This window comes from Chiroxiphia lanceolata, chromosome 1 (genome assembly GCF_009829145.1).
Source record: "Chiroxiphia lanceolata isolate bChiLan1 chromosome 1, bChiLan1.pri, whole genome shotgun sequence".
Classification (NCBI taxonomy): Eukaryota; Metazoa; Chordata; class Aves; order Passeriformes; family Pipridae; genus Chiroxiphia; species Chiroxiphia lanceolata.
The window spans coordinates 145,539,729-145,556,471 of NC_045637.1; the positions used below are offsets into that span (position 1 = coordinate 145,539,729).

The 16,743-nt window shown below is 38.4% G+C and overlaps 1 protein-coding gene and 1 long non-coding RNA gene across 6 annotated transcripts in view; one reads left to right on the plus strand and one right to left on the minus strand.

Annotated features, from left to right (window-relative positions):
- The window catches only part of DIP2C (disco interacting protein 2 homolog C), a 309,433-nt gene that overhangs the window by 149,413 nt on the left and 143,277 nt on the right, over positions 1-16,743 (plus strand). The gene's annotated exons all lie outside the window — the stretch shown is intronic.
- On the minus strand, positions 647-1,615 carry LOC116785550. Its single transcript, XR_004356587.1, has 2 exons — positions 1,373-1,615; positions 647-933 (listed from the first exon to the last, which is right to left on the minus strand). It is a non-coding gene; the product is annotated as an uncharacterized LOC116785550 (long non-coding RNA).

The following is a 16,743-nucleotide window of genomic DNA, read 5'->3' on the forward strand; positions in this document are numbered from 1 at the left end:
GGATGCCAGAGAGTTTGGGGGTAAATCATCTTCCTTGTTTTTCTTCTTATGAGATAAAATTGTGATGAATAACATGCCAAAGCCTTCTGCACCAATTACCAAGAGTTTCATACATGGGTTTGTGAAGTATGTGGAAATATATTTTCATTACTTAGTGTTTCATTTACTTTATCCTATGTTTAGTAAATGCATCTATCTTAAATGCTGAATGGAAAGTGGACAAAACACTTCTGTTATTAGGAAATGTGGGAGGGGAAGTTTGACCTGTTCCCTTGTGATACTGTGTGGTAAAATTCAGGGTATAAATCTCAGTATTCACTCTGGAACTGGAATTAGAATGCAGTAGTAGTTTCTGGTTTTTAGAAAGAATAACATAAAATTGTATAGAGAGATTTACACAGGAAAACTCATTCACATCACAAAATTAAGTCACATTTTCCAAGCATTTGAGAATTATTTCTGTGGGAGCAAATTACAGATGCAAGTAACTACACAACAGTATTCAGAAAACTGAGCTTTCAGAGGCTTTTTTTTTGGAGTCCATACTGGGATTGCTGCTTGTAAGAAACAGAGACTGTGGCTGAAAGAAGAGGAAATGTAATACTAAATTAGGTTTGTATAAATGAGAACACAGGCAGCCTGCATGTTGTCCAATGTAACATTGCTTTGCAACCTCTTGAATTTTCATGAACAAAGAGGAAAAGTGTTGTTTGCTAGGTTCATAATCTGCAATCCATCTCCTTTGCTCTCCTGAACTCTCTACCCATGCAGTTCATTTTTATCAACCAGAACCAAATACTTCGTCCTGTGTCTTGACCCTTGTTTCTTGTGTTTAAGAAGGGAGCAGCAGCAGAGTTCTGCTCTTAATGTCTTAATGTCTCAGCAGGGCCCAGAGTATAGTGGGAGTAGGCTGAAGATTTTCTGCCTATAGAGCTAAAAGAGATCAGATTCATGTTAAAAGGAGGAACTCTAGGTGTTTCAAATACCATTTGGGTGCCAAGATTACATCTAGGTCTCCCATGTCCCACCTTCCCTCCCTTTTCTAGAACACAAGGTAGTTTTGTTCCACTTTTAAGTTTACTATGACTCTATATTTTAGACTTGCTCAATGTCTGACAGCTGTACCAGAGACTTTCCATTATTATTTTACTTATTTCCAGTTATTATAACTAATATATGAATTGGTTATGTATTTATATACTTCTTATTTAAATAAATATACAATGAAAAAGAATATAACCCATCATTCTATTACTTTCCATACCCATCATGTAGCCAGTGCAGCCCATAGCTTTGCAGGAGGCTTAAGTTTTACCAGATTCTGTTACCCCTGTGTTGGCAGGGTAGCCAGGTATTTAAGTAGCCTGATTACCCGAGGATGTTTCTAGGATTTTCCAGGTGGATTTGCTGGAAACTGTACAAACACACTTGATGGGAGCAATGCCTGGTGAATCCATTGCTGAAGATCCACCAGTGGATTAGCCATGCCCTGCAGTAAGGGGAGAGAATAGCCAAAGTTCCTGCTTTAGGAGGCCAAATGAAGGGGAGAATGAGTCACAGGGCAGTCAGGTTGTTGAGGCTCAGCCCTGTGTGAAAACCTTGTGGTTGAAAGCTGTGCTTGCCTACACATTTGGATGTGGAAGTCCACCTTCTGTGTTGTCATAGTAATAACATCTATGGGATCCAGGAAGGCTCCAGCAGTGACATGGCAAATTCTTAGATAAAAGCCAGCAGTGCCATTTTCTGTAGGACAAAAGAGATAAGGTCAAGAAGGGAGGACTCTGTAAAGTTGTAGGTGGTATAGTTGTGAAGAAAGTGCATTGAATTTACTCTGATGGGAAAGAGAATTCACAAAATGACAAGGAAAGTATCAAACAACATTTTGGATGAGGAAAGGCAGTAGTGAGGTTCAGACAGATCTGTGGTGAACAAAATTGCCGAACTGAATTTCAGGGAGGCATGTTTGCTTTTTATGTAGTTCAACCAAGGCCTGTGTCCCACTCTGTAATCTTCAGTTGTAGCATTAAATACTTTGGCTGCATTAGGGCAGTGATTTCCCTTGGGAAATGAAGAATACCTTGCTGTATCCACTTCTGATCATGCGTAGCAAGCATCCTTAATACCTCACGTATTTTCCTAGCTGGTGTCCTCCTGGTCTGCTATGAAAGAAATTAAGTAAGCCTCTTGATATGCTCTGGGAGCGGGAAGGAAGCAAGTGCTGCTGCAGTACATCTGATATTCCCTACATGTACAAGCAGAAGTGAATTGTGGCCTTGGTGCACCTGGAAGAAACACGGGCTTGTCTTTTGTTATGGACATGGCGAAGGTCATTCATCTCTCACATGGAAAAAAAGTTGTGATTGCTCTCCAGTGACTTCCTTGATATGGTAAAAATGAATCCAATCACCTTTTTGATTAGCTGACCAAAAGACAAATAAGCTGAGCTGCTTTTTTCCCCCCGTAATTTCTTCATACATATGTATGCAGAGTGTAACTTCTGAAATAAAGCATTAATGCAGTGCCTGACTTTGCAAAAACTTGTGATTTTTAAAGGGGCTGTCTGACATACAGCTTGAAGAGGTTAAAGAGTAAAAATGTATACACAGCTTGATTTATAAAATTCAGGGCGAGTGTTTTTTTGTAGTGGAGGTACAAATGCGCTGTTTGTTATTATGCATTATTTATATTCCAATGGTGCTTAGAAGCTGCAGAGAAAATTGCTCTTCCAGGCTCTGTGGGCCCTAATATGGCTCCAGTAATGCACCTGAAACTACAGAACAGGTCAGCACTACACGGTGATGGTTTCTGAGTCTGAAGAAGTCAGTTTTGTGAATTAATATAATGTAGAAGACATTTCAGTGTTTGTTCCTAAGAGCTGTTAGCTTTACAGAAGCTCTTTTGGCAGATGGGAACTTAACCTAATAAAACCAATTTTAGTCAGTATATATTTTTCTTTAAATTTGGACTTGTATCCTGGTTGTTCGTACTCCTTCCCTTACTCAACTATTACCAGCAGTGGCCCATAAGTAAAGATACCTACAGAGCCACTCCTGAATTAGTGCAGCTTTTTCTAAGCATCAGCCAGTCTTACTTGGACATGCCTGCAGTACATATATAAGCACAATCCAAGTTACAACTTTAGCATGCTCTTGTATTTCAAACTCTTGCAGAATTTATGAGTCCAAGGAGTTAGTGGTTTTATGTTGTATCATAATTTTGTGCAAAAGGAGTATCAGAAACCTTTACATAAGGCAGATACTTAAATACCAGTGCAAATGCAAGTTGAAAAATAAAGGACTTTAGAGATTTCAGGAATTTATTCCTCCAGGTTACAGATTTCACACATATTTGTATCATTTCAAAGAAATAAAGAAGAGGTATTTAGAAGTATTTATACATTACCGCTACCTTAACCACTTTTTGGAGAGAAGTTACAGGGAAGGGGTTAGTCACAGTGTGGTGCATGTAATGTTATTTTTCTTGTTGAAAGATTTGGAACAGAATCCTAACAAGAAACAAGTGGAAAAAGGATTCTTTTATTAACTACAGTCTTCATTCTAACTTGAAGGAAGCAAAAATATGTCTTTGACTTAATAATCTCTTCAACCCTCTTATTCTCCTGGGTTTACTATTTTCAAATAAAATAGGCTTAACCTGAAGTGGATGTTCAAACCTTTCTGCATCAATCCAGAGAGCATTTTGGAGTAGCATAATGTTTAGCTGGAAAGATCCAAAGAAGTCGTGCTGTCCAGAAGAAAATGTGGGTTTTACAACAGTAAGTAACTAGGCAGCCAAGGAAAAAAGAGAGGAAATATAAAGCAGAAAAAACCCAACCAACCAGCAGAAAAACTCATTCCTAATGACAACATAAGGATTGATGGTACTAAAATTGCAAAGCATTATAAGGAAAGCTTTTAGTAACACAGAAGTATATGTAATATAGAAATAAATAATGTATATAATATTTTAATTTTTTTTATTTCGATGTATGAAATACTCCAAACGTTCTGTGCGGGATAAATGTATCAGGGTGAATAATTTTTATTTTTCTTTCAAACCTCTGACCTTGGACCACTTGAGTTTAAACCTTACTGTAAAATCAGATCTGTCAAGTTTCCTCAGTTTAATGTAGCTAATCTCTGCTTTTGGGAGCTGTTAATATGTTGTAAAAATTCACTCTGGGGTAAAGGTTTGTGTTCAAGAGGTTTTTTAGGTGGAAACAGTTGGGTTGGAAGAGAGATGTGAACGTGTATTGGTAGCTGGGGTACGTGGACAGTGCTGCACAGGACTGGCAGCTGGGATTCTTGGACTGGGAGCATTGGGAAGCCCAGTGTTGGAGCATGACCCAAGTGTTTCTCCCTTCGCTACCCACTGTCTTGCCTTACCCGTGGGTGAACTGGCTGTGACTGTGGTAGCGGGGCAAGAATGATGAACAGCATGGAAAAAACCTGTTTTCCAAGAGTCTAAAAAATCTGGAATTAATAACCTTGCAAGGAGCCAAATGAGAGGGAACTGACAAAAGTGTGTTAAATAATGAACGCTGCAGAGAAGGTATGTCATGAACTTTTCATGGCAGAGGGTAGGGGGATATTTAATTAACTTAGAAGTTGGCAAATTCACACTGAGTGTAATTACATTGTGGAATTAATTCTTCATTGAAACTTATTGAGGCCAAGACTTCAGCCAAGACTTCAGTGAGGTTCAAAACAAGATTCCAGTTTTCTTTGGGAGGCAAAAAGTACTCTGAGCTGTGGCAGTGGTTTTTTGCAATGTCACACTCTGAGGTTTAGGTCAATCTCTAAGAGCTTTTCATCTAATGACACTGTGAGGAGAAGAAGGATAGATTATTTACATTTTCTGTTCCAAACTTTTTACCTTATTATGTCCTTTAAGTGACTGTATGTGCTGAAAGACATGAAAGAGCATTGGAAGGGATCCGGTGTGACCCTTCCTCTGTTTCTGACACTGGGTGGGATCCAGTGTGATCATTCCTGTGTTTCTTACACTCTTCCAACCATAAAAATTAATAACTACCTCTTCAGACATCCAAAGCATGATGTGCTCTCTGAATTATGCTGAAAAGTCAGTATTTTATGGATATTTACAAGAGGTTGTAAATCCTACCTTAATTCCTGATTTCTTAATTTCTTAAAATATGGCTATCTTCCCAGGCTCTGCTGGTCTCATTTCCCAGCTAGGACTTAATAACAGAGTATTAAATGAGGTCTCTTGTTGCTTTTCTGCATGTTAACTAATCTTTATTGGCACTTCTAAAGTATAGCTTTATTATAAATGTAAAGGCAAATGGATTGCTGGGTTTTGTAAGGTGTGTTATTGTGTTCCTTTGGTCCTCAGGCTGGAATGTTTCCTGATTTACCTACTGATCCACAAAATGAAGTAAACCACAAAGGGGAATTGCTGCAAAACAGTGAATTAACAAATATCTGTGATAATAATTAGTTAGCTGTCACCTCGTGACAATTGAAGAACAAGAGCAGAAGAATATCTGTTCTGACATACTGGTACAAACAGTCATTCATGGGTTTTCTCAAAAACTTGTACTTCTAAACCACCAGCCCTGTCCGTGAAAGCCAAACTCAAGTGCTGAAATTTGTCACCATGGGAAATGGCCTTTGCTAACACCTGCCTGTTAGAAAGGCATTGCTGGTTTTGGCTTCTACTGCAGGTGAAAATGAGCCCTACTCAGTAAAATTTTGCTTGCTTTTATTTTATTAAGTATAGTTATGATTTAATTCCAGATTCTTTTTGAAAAGTATTCTATCTTGCAGGAAAGAATGAAACAAAGACGTGAAATCAGTAGCTTCTTTTGGGTTGAAATACTTTATTATTTTTGAAATCTGAGAAAAAAGGCTACAGAAATCACAGAATAACCTCATTAACGTATGAAATAAATCATGAACTCAGAACTGAGGAAGAAAAGAAAATGTTTGCACATCTGGCTTACCACAGCAAATTTCCATATCTTGATCAAGAGTAGTTGTAAGCTGGAAATGGAGAAAAATAAGAAGAATGAGGGTATGGAGATCTGATTTTCCAGCTGCATGGAAGTGTGTGCCTCAAACCTAGCAGCAACTTGCAGATTTCCAACTGCCGTATTTCACAGGCACTGGAGGGTAATGCCTCCTATGAGAACAGCTGCTTTGTGCTAACATCAGTATGAGCTGTCACATTAGGTCTGTAATAATGTCACAGACCTTTAGGAGCCTTCAGAGGTGCTACAGCAGGGAAAAAATGGAATTGTCAAATATTGTGAAACCTGTGCAGAACAGGGGCGTTGACTGTGTCTTGAGGTAATTGAAGATATGCAACTATTTTTCCTTTCAAGTTGTTTTGCAGACTTTAGAGAGTAGGATCTGAGTCAGCCTTTGGGTAATAGGAGTCCTTGAGTCAAAAGGATGCATATTTCCAGTGCCTCATAAACACTTTGCCCACATAACAGGAGAAGAGCAAGATGCTTTTTGGGCTTTTCTGTTACTTGGAATTGAGTTGAGTAATCAGATGATGTTAATTCATCTTGCTATTTGAGGTCCTTGTGGAACAAAGTGGAAAAATGACATGAATGGATCTTAGGTTATTTCTTTTAAAAGTGGAATTTCATTACTTTGGTTCATGCAGAAATGTGTTAGTGACAGTTTTCAAATGTAGTTTTTTACACAGAAAAGATGAAGTGATCTGTGTATCTTATTAACAAGTATTGCAGTTCATGTATTGCAAAGGCCTTCAAATAGCTGCTCGTTTTGTTGTATCTGGCTGTTGGATCAAATATGCTGTCAACAAAATGTATTTTAACATATCAGCCTCAATTGCATTTGCAGGCTGTAAAATAAGGATTAATTTTTTGATTTCTTGAGACCAGAGACAGATTTCATTTACTCTGCATTACCAGGACAGGCTGATTCTAATGTTTATATTTGGAGGAAGATCAATTTGCTCTGTATACATCTTCTTTAGTTTTCAGGTTAAAAATCTGAACTGAGTTTTCTTTGAATTGCAAATTAATTGCAGCGAGTGTTTAGCTTTCTTGTGTTAGTAGGAAAATAAATACTTCCAGGAACTGTGCAGTTTGTGAAGCCTTTATCTTTTTAGAAACAGTTTGGGTAGTGTTTATTATATTATTAATAACAACGGAAGAAAAATTTGCTGAAATAGGCAACTAGATAATATCAGTGCTGGAATGTTAAAAACAAAAATGAAAGACAGGGAGGTAAATTTAAACTTGATAAAACACAACGTGAATTATCTTTGATAGTTGGTATATGAGACTGGCCTGATCTCTTCCTTTATTAAGGTAGTTTACTTTTTTTTAGACAAATGAAATTTGTCTATCAGGGGGCCAAGAAAGCCCGTGGTATAGGGTTAAATGAAAAAGAATTATTTCAAGTTGAAAAGATGCACATTTGTGAAAAAAATATCAAAAAAGGTAAAGAGGATGCTATAACAGCTTGGAATAAAAAAGAAGGGCTATAGCTGAATTTAGTTCCAAATGAAACTCAATTCTTTCCTGAGAATGTTTGACATGCTCTTCTCTAGTACAGGGAACTGGACTCAGTGACCCAGAAGCTGCCATGTACTTGTCTGACACCTTTTAAGACCTCCTGAAGGATAAGGTTAGTAAAATGGGAGGTCAGTTTTTCTTCAAATGAAAGTGAGCAGTGAGGTTTATGAATAAAAATACAGTCTTTCCCTCCACAGTGCTTCTTCAGGGGAGGCATCACTTTCAGGTTGCTCTGTTTATTCTGCAAACAGCCTCTGTGATCTGTTTGCCACTGACTTTCAGTGGGACAGAAGTAAAATTCATCTGATCTGCTTTGGAGCTGATGTCTACTGTGCTAAAGTGAAATCTGAGGCTCAAAATTATGAACAGATTTTCTTGGAAAGACAGCATCAGTATGTATGTACTGCTGTGTCTAGCAGTAATAGCAGAATTACTTTTCAACTGTGTGAGAGATGGAAGAAGAGTAACACAATTTTCTACCTGTTTTGGGTTATTTGGACTGTGGGAAATGGGTCAGAGAATGTTGATTAGATTCATAAAATGTACCTGAATGCAACCTCTTGCTGTGTGCAAGTTGCAAGTGCTCTTCTGCTTAGTGAAACCTGTGTTCCCAGGTAAAATAACAAGGGTCCAGTCCACTGCAGCCATCTTAGCAAGAACATAATTCAAAGCCAAGAAGAAATGCTGTAGAAAGAGGTGTGGGGTTTTTTTAAATTCATGTGATTTATTCAATGCTTTGCACCATCTCCAGCCTGTCTCACAAAATAAAACTGAAGCAGATGCCTTCATGCATAAGAGCACATGTAAGAGCATGTAAAACTAAGCTTCCTTTCTCTTCCAGATGAGATCTGAAGCAACATCTCACCTCTTAAGTAAATCCATCGATAACCATCTTTTCCATGGGCATTCTAAGAAGGGAACTCTAAATGAAGTAGTTTTATTTTGCACAGAATAGTTAAAAATCTGCTGAGACAGAGAGGATGTGAGTAACTACTCAATGTTGTTGCTAGAGCGCTGATCACTCAGAGCAAGGGTGTTCACTTTGATCTGCTGTTCTTGCAAAGCAGGATGTTGGACTGGGTGTCTGAGGAGGTCGTTCCCTTTTGGATGCTTTTAAGATGAATATGTTCCATACTTTAGGGTTTGGGGGTTTTTTGAAGGAAACGAGTTATTTTACTCTTGTTGGAAAGCTTGAAAAAAGAACTGGAGTTACTGGGGACTGGAATGGAGGTAACAGAGATGCGGGTTAGGTTGCTGGGAGACTTCCTTGTAAGAATTTGGAGATGCCTGGAGGTGTCACAGAGCATGGTTCACATTAATTAGCCGTGGGCACTTTCAACTTGTGATAGGGTTGGGTCTCAGCTGTTGGAAATAGGAAAACAGGTGATGGGTATATCAGGCATTTGTGATTTTGTGATCGAGGGTTTTGAATTGAAAGTAGTAGGAAATAACATGTACTGGATTTAGTAGTTAAGCATCATAATTTAAAGGAAAAAATGTGAGTATTGTCATGGAAGACATTTATGTTCCCTTCATAAAGAATTACTTTTTTTTTTTTTAATTCTTCAAAGTCTTATGTGTCATGTAAGAAAACATGGTGTACTAAAATTGTAAAAAACAGATTATTGAGCTCAATGATCTCCCAAGTGATACATTTTTAAAGACATTATGGTCACTCAGCATAGTTGTCATGGTAATTCAAGTCCCTGTTCACAACTACTTAAAACTCCTCAATATTCTTCCACAACCGTTAGTGGCCTTCTAATTGTGTGAAAAGGAGTATTCCTGCTTTAGTTTCCTCATGGTAGTTAAGAAATCTGGGCTTTTCTGTCTTTGCACCCAGCTATCAAAGTATGTGGAAATTTGCATTTGCATGAAGAGTTGTTTTTTTTTTTCCTCAGAAGAGGTTCTATTTTTACAAAAACTGTGGGAAGAGATTTGGACATTTTGGCATTCTAATACTACAGTACAACTGCTCTAAATACCTATTTTTAAAATCAGCGTAATGTCTTTAACCCACATTAGGGTAAAATAACATTATTTAAGATATTTTAGATAGAATCACTTCTATTATTGACTAGCATAGCTAATATCAAATACTAAAGCTTTATGGTGAACCCAAGTCTAAAGGGAGAATGCTTCAATGTATCAGGGAAATACCATTTTTTATTTTTTCCCCAGCATATGAAAATAGGAGTTCCAGATTTCTGTTCTGAATTGAAATTTGGGAACAGATCTGCAGTCATACTGTGGTGCATCCAAATACTGAAAACAAAATTACAGATGAAGGATTTAGAAATCTGTTGATTTTTGGAAGATTTGCATTCTCTTCCAGGAAGATTAATCCATTTGGACTTTTTAGTTAAACTTAGTAATGTCCAAAGTGGTGAAAAAATGGTTAAAAGTGCAAGGTTTCAAAGAGGAGAGTTATTTTCATAGGATGCTTCCTAGAGAAGTGGCAAAAATAAGAAATTTCTGTAATAATGGATTTTATCATTTTACTTAGACATTACAGGTTTTTCCTTTTGGGAAGCCTGGATATACTTTTCTACCCAGAGGAGAAAATATGCATACAGTCTGATTTGGATAATGTATTCTCAATTTTGTTTCATACATCTATTTTATATGTTCCTCCTTTAGGATTCCTCCTCCTCCTCTTGTATTTTTTTTTCCAAGACATTTTCAGGGCTGTGAAAAAATCAGGACACAAACTTGCAGTACTCAGCGCAGCATTTATGGAAATGTCTGATTTGCTCTGAACTGTAAATTCTAAATAATGATAAGTGGAATTACTGCTATAATTATCTTTCTGTAGGGAACACTTCTAACTTGAAATATAAAGCCTGTCTATTAAATAACGTTTATCAGGAATGTTTCCTTAGGCATACTTTTCAGAATTGTATTTTATTTTTATCTTGAGCAAGATCTGACTCTGCACCGTTTGTGTTAGAGACAGGGAGAATAACTAGAACAGGCAAATGCCTCATAGGCAACAGGAAAGCCAGAGGAGAGATGAAAGATGAGCTTCCAGCAGCTGCAGAAAGGATATACACTTCAAGGGTGCCCCATAAGCCTTATAAAGCAATAAAGGAAGGAAAACAACATTATGAAGGGTCCTAACAGTCATAAAATTCCAAAAATGGCAAGGATTGCTTTCATTATATAAAGTGTTCGTTAAAGCTTTAAATAATGAAATAAACTCTTGACACTGAGAATGGAAACCTTCACCGTTCAACCGGCCTCTGTTTACTTTACAATAATCCAGGCCATAAAAGTAGTGCCACACGAATTCCCCGTTCTGGGGGAGCTCCGGGATGCCCGGGGACCACACAGTTCTCTGGCTTCAAAGGAGCGGGGTCTCCAGCAGCACGCCCGGCTCCTGGCTCGCTGCCACGCCGCTGGCAGCCAGCGCTGCTCCTCAGCCCGGCCAAACCAGAGAAAGTCTGAGTCAGAAAATCCCTGGGATTGTTTTAATTGGCTTAAATTAGGTGTTGCGGGGTTCCTTTTTGGGCAGGGCTTTTTTTTGTTGTTTTTTTCTTTCTTTTGAAGCCCGGGAGTAATTTTGGGTATTGGAAAAATGTGCTGAAGGCTTCGGGACCAGAAAATAAGTGAGGAAACTCATTAAGGGGGGTCTTCTGGGATTGAAGGTGGAGATACTCAAAAATATCTCTTCTATAGAATCATTTATTGCTCACATACTTTTTTAAAAATGTAGAATTTGAATTAAAACTAAGAACTTGTCAGGTTATACACCATATATTTGATTTGCCTATCAAAAGAATGGGAAGAAAATACTTATTTTGAACAGGAACATCTTCAAAATTCAGAAGACCTTGTATCTCTTATTTCAACCATGTTAAAATAGTTTACCTTTTCTGTTAATAACATAATCTGTTCAAATATTTTCTCCTGAATTAGAACTCTCTTTAGAATATGTTATAAGCTTCCCCATGTGCACATGGAGCACTCTTCCTTATCAGTCACTGAAATTCAGCCATTTTGTGCTTTACTTGCAACAAACAGGAACAAAATGTATCCTTGGGGGGAAAAAAAAAGAATTCAGCTATAGGTGGGTAAAATTGTCATTGAAGCCTTTAAGCTACAGTGCACTCCCCTTAAAGGCACTTGAGCAGTTCTGTAATTTATGACACTGGTTGCAGTGAAAGTGTGGGATCCCATTAATTTTTCCACCCACTGCCATAGTTTACCGTTTGTTTCTTCATCCTGGTTCTGAGTAGTTTTCTAAGCTGCTGCTGTGGTTAAACATCATTTTTAAAAGACATTTGAAAAGAAAATTACTTGTGATATATATTTTTGTTTTCTTGTACATGATACTTGAGTTATATTTGTGCAGTTTTGATATCTCTGTACTTGCAGAATCCAAAATGAAATCCTTTGTCTTATGGCGTATTTTTGGGAGACCAGACAAGGAGACTGTCTGCATCATGAGTGGGAGAAGTAAATGACTCACAGTTCTCCTTATGAGAAGCTTTGTTTCATTCAAATCCCTCTTGCCAAGATGCTGACACTGAATTTGAGTCATCAGCAATAAACAAGTCGTACAGAAAATTGAATCTTTAGAGGGCAGAAAATCATGGGCAAAGCAAAGACACTCACCGGCGAGCTCTGTGTTAGTCTGTGCTTGAGAGGAGTTATTGATTGCATTATTTCCCGTGGTGGATTTTTCCATAAGTGCTTTAAACTAATTCAAAGTCTCAGCCTGAAATTTCGTTTCAAAACATGCACGTGTAGTGAAAACTGCAGCATTGGTCAGGCTTCAAGATCACGGAACGCAAAATTGAGTTTTCACCACACTAATCAAGGTGATTTGGTCCCTGGTTTTGTCAAGAGCTTTTTACCTGTTCTGCATCCTAAAGGGCTGAGATCAGTAAGAATTGTAGGCATCTTCCAGGAAAAAGGAAAAGGTTTGCTGAAATTTATCTTGCATTGGGTTTTGTTTAGGATTTGTTTCTCTTGTATTGTGCAATAATCTTGAATAAACGTACTTCATGTATCACGGGAACAGTTCATCAGGACTGGACATGTTTGTTTTCAGGAAGTGATAATAGACCAGCTAATAGATATTTGAATTGAAAATGAAACTTTTGTACTATATCAACTGTTAAGAATTTTGCTTTCATGAAAATAGCACAGCACCTTATTTGTCTTGGTACCAGTGTTTCTAATCACTCTCAGCTTTTAAAGTGCAAATGCTTTCAGGAAGGGTGGTAATGCACAGATATTTTTCATGTGGAAGTATTTTCACATTTAATAACCTTCAACAAAACACTAGAAAGTCAATATTAATTACAAAATGTACCTTTTTTATTATTTTCATTTAAAGGTGTGATTCAGTGTAGGACATGACATATAAATGGATGGAGCTGACTCACGAAGGGGCCAGGAAAGGGGTGGGATAATGGGAATGACTTCAACATTTACAGGCATTTCTTACCCCTCAAAATGTCTTGTACAACGTGGAGTATCCCAAGGGGCTCTCTGTTACCTTGCACTCCGTTCTTACTCATGACAAGTGTGTGTGCCGTGATTATGTTGCTCTGACCCGCCTACCCCAGCTTTAGACCGTTGTCTTTGTAATGAGGCAAAAATCCAGCACTGTTGAAGGAAAGAGGAAAATCCAGTAAATTTTTCAAATAAAACGCAGGGTATAATGCAAACAGTAACAGTTGTGATGAGCACAGTCGAATGAACTTACACTACAGCACGGCTTTGCTAAATATAGCTGTGGAATACTTGTTGTCTGCGGGCGCTGGTGTCAGAGAGCATTGCCATCTGCAACTTGGGAAGCTGCAGAAACAGGGGCACAAATTACAAATAAAAGAGATGGCAGTAGGATTACAGACTGCCAGAGCCCCGGTCCTGTACTCAGCTTGACCGGGCAACCTTCGTCTGGATGGTCTTTCGTTTGTGCTGTCCCTTTCACTGCAAAAGTGGCATTTTCCCTATCGTGCCAGGAGAGATTCTGGAAGACTAGAAATAAGAAATGAGCTTGTTTTGGTGAAAGAGAGCCAGTGTACTGCATGCCTGTTGTTCAGCAGTCCTTGACAACCGATTTTAAATATGGATGGGGAAAAAATCAGGATAACCTTCGGACACAGTGCACCCCAGGGTATACACCTGTGGCCTCCCGTGGTGGAAACCTGTCAAATCACCAGTGGAGGTGAGGAGGAAAAGAGAACATGTCCAGGGGAAAAAAAGCTGGAGAGTGCTGATGTAAACAGGAGGCTAAGATCCTTGGGTGCAGTGAAGTGAATGCAGCCTGGGAGGGAGGGAGGGAGGGAGCGAGGATGAGGGAGGGGCTGGGGACCAGCTATGGGGTGAAGCTGAGAAGCAGCGGAGCTGGACAGAGCACTCAGGAGCAGAGCCAGGGCCAGGGGATGGGGCAAGAGCCATGGGAGGAGACAGGCAGACAGAGCAGAGGTCTGCAGGGAGCTGCTAAAGGGGGTGCCACCTTTCAGCTGCCTGACATTATATGATGGTGTCTTGTCCCCAGCTTGCCCTTTAACCATGTGCTCCTTCTGCTCCTCAATGCTGGAGTCTTTTCATCATCCCTCCATCCATGGTCTGGCCTTTTTGCTTTAACCCACTGCCAACCTTGTCCCCTGCTCATTCCATCCTGCCTCCCTGAGTTGTTTCTGTACAGCATGGCAGCTTGCCTTGGAAATGCCACACAAAAGCAGGCAAAGGTATCATGAGAAGAAGGCTGGAGAGTGATGCAACAAGGACATCTAAATTTGCAGGGGCTTTGGAGAGTGTGTTCTTGGGTAGAAAACCCGACTTATACTGTCTGCTCAAAGAATGTTGTGGGTGAGACGCTTTTCCCTCTTAGACACTGATGGCTTTTCAAGAGAAGAGTTAATTAAAAACAGAAAGGTACCATAAATCCTCTCTTCTCAGGACAAGGAAGTATTGTTCTTGTAACCCTGTTGATATTCTCCAAAAACCAAGCCTAAATTCAATATTGTACTGTGGAAGAACATGATCTAGATGGACCTAAGTGAGAAGGGGTTTGCTCCTCAGCTGATAGTTGTGAAATTATTGCATTCATTTCTAGGGGAAGGAAGGACATAGACCAAAGATCTTAATATTGTGTTGAGAAAACTGAGTGAATGGTGATTTATGGTAAGAGCAGAGTTTAAGCTCACTTAACTTTTGGTGAACTGTGTTTAATATATATTAGGAGCTTGCACATTGAGTTCAATGTAGCTTTGAAATGCAATAGTTTAGCATATGTCATAATAAAATTTTAATGATTAATGAGCTATTGTTTCTAATATGAAATTGATCTACCTGAAAAAATACAAGTAAATAGGAGTACCATGAATCCTGACAAAAAAAGCATAGTACTTCCCCAGACTGCATGATGCAGTTGACTTCCTTCTACCTCAAAATGGTGATAGTGATGCTACAATGGAAATTGTGGAGATTTTATATTTTACTTTTGCATGTTTTTTATGACTGGCTACCTGGGCAATGATGGACATGATTGTAGAAAGTTTAGTGATAATTCCAAATTAATTTGCTATTTGCTCCTAGAAATTGAAATATTTTAATATTAAATTGTCTCAAAACCTTTTACTGGTGATCTTTTGGTGGAGTCAGTGGTCTGGGGAAGAAGTCACTATTGTTTCTGCTGAGAATGATTCTTTTATGGTGAAATTCGAAAGACTGAGTCTGGACACCAATATGAATGAAAACTTATTACTGACAAGAGGTAACACTTGATTTTTATCTTTCCCACATTGATGTAAAAGAAATTACTTGTTCTCGTAATTTCTTTCCATTAAGGACAATATAGATTTAGAAACTAGTGAAAGAAACTTAGGGCAGGAATGGGTGCAGGTTGCATGAACAACGTCTGGAATGTATAGCTTGAGGTATCAATTTGCACATGTATGTAATACCATGTGTGTGGAAGAGTAACCAGTAGTTAAGCACCTGTTGTTAGTAGTTTCATGTCTAAAATGGCATTGCCAACTTGCACATAACACGGTGGATTCTCCTTAGGATATCTCTGTTCTCCTTAAAGAGCAATAGTAAAATAAGAAAACAAAATTTTTACTCAAATTAAGATATGTCTGGAATGCGTGAGAATTCGGTGTTGATGAGCACGGGAAGTCAATAGTAATTTGTTTAGTAACAGTTTAAAAGAAAAAATGTTCATATTTTGTAATTTTCAAATAGAAGCAAACACATTTTTTTCATTGAAACATTTTAATGAAGTGAGTATCTATCATTACTGTCTGGTTTGTGAGAAGCTGATGATTACAATGGCGAGGGAGCTTGTTTCACTACTTTGAACATGTGCCAGGAGTGTTCAAAATGGGAAGAAATGTGCTTGAGGAGTCAGTGGGCTTGAACTTTAAAGACTTAGGACCTCTTCCAAGTCTGCCACTTCTTCCCTGCGTAAATATGGAAATGTTATCATTTAAAGTGCTTCACTCTCGCTTTCTTCATTTAAAAACACAGATATTTTAGCTGACTTCTTTTGTAGAGCAGTTTGAGATATGGTAGTGAAGAGGATAGGTGTTATTTTAAGCACTGTTTTTTAACCAGGGACGAGAGGTTGGCTCAGGACACTGGTAGAGAGGTTTGGAGATTTTTCCTCCTAATTGCTTACTGGAACCATTTCCAAGAAAAGGTGTTTCAGCAAGGAGCAACATTTGAAGATGTTTTTATGCAATTATTGATTTCAGACCAGCCCACAGAAAGCTCTATCTAGACATTGGTGCTAATTTACCATCCATTTAGCAAAGCAGCTGGGGTTGAAATGAGTGTGTATGTTGTTCTCTTGGAAAATGGTGTCCTTAGGTAAAGGTTGAGCATAGGGATGGAAGAGCATAAACAGGCACCTGTTGCTGTATCTAGCTGGACATTACTGCCAAAGTGCCTCAACTGTTTGTGGTTTCCACCCTTCTAAGCCCTCAAACTTTACAAACATTAAAGTCCAGTGGTGCAACTGAATTTCAGCTGCATGATGAGTCTCACAATAGCAGATAGGCTTATTGAGAGGGCAAGGAATAGTGTTATTTAAAAAATCTCATAATTGTAGAATTAGCACACTTCTTAGTGTCTGAAGTAGCTTATAATTCAACACAAGCCTATATGCACGTATAAAATTCAATATCCAGCTCCAGAGCCAGGAATCTATCTCAGCTTTGGTACCAAACCTCTCCTGAATCTAATAAGGCTAAAAGTATATATTT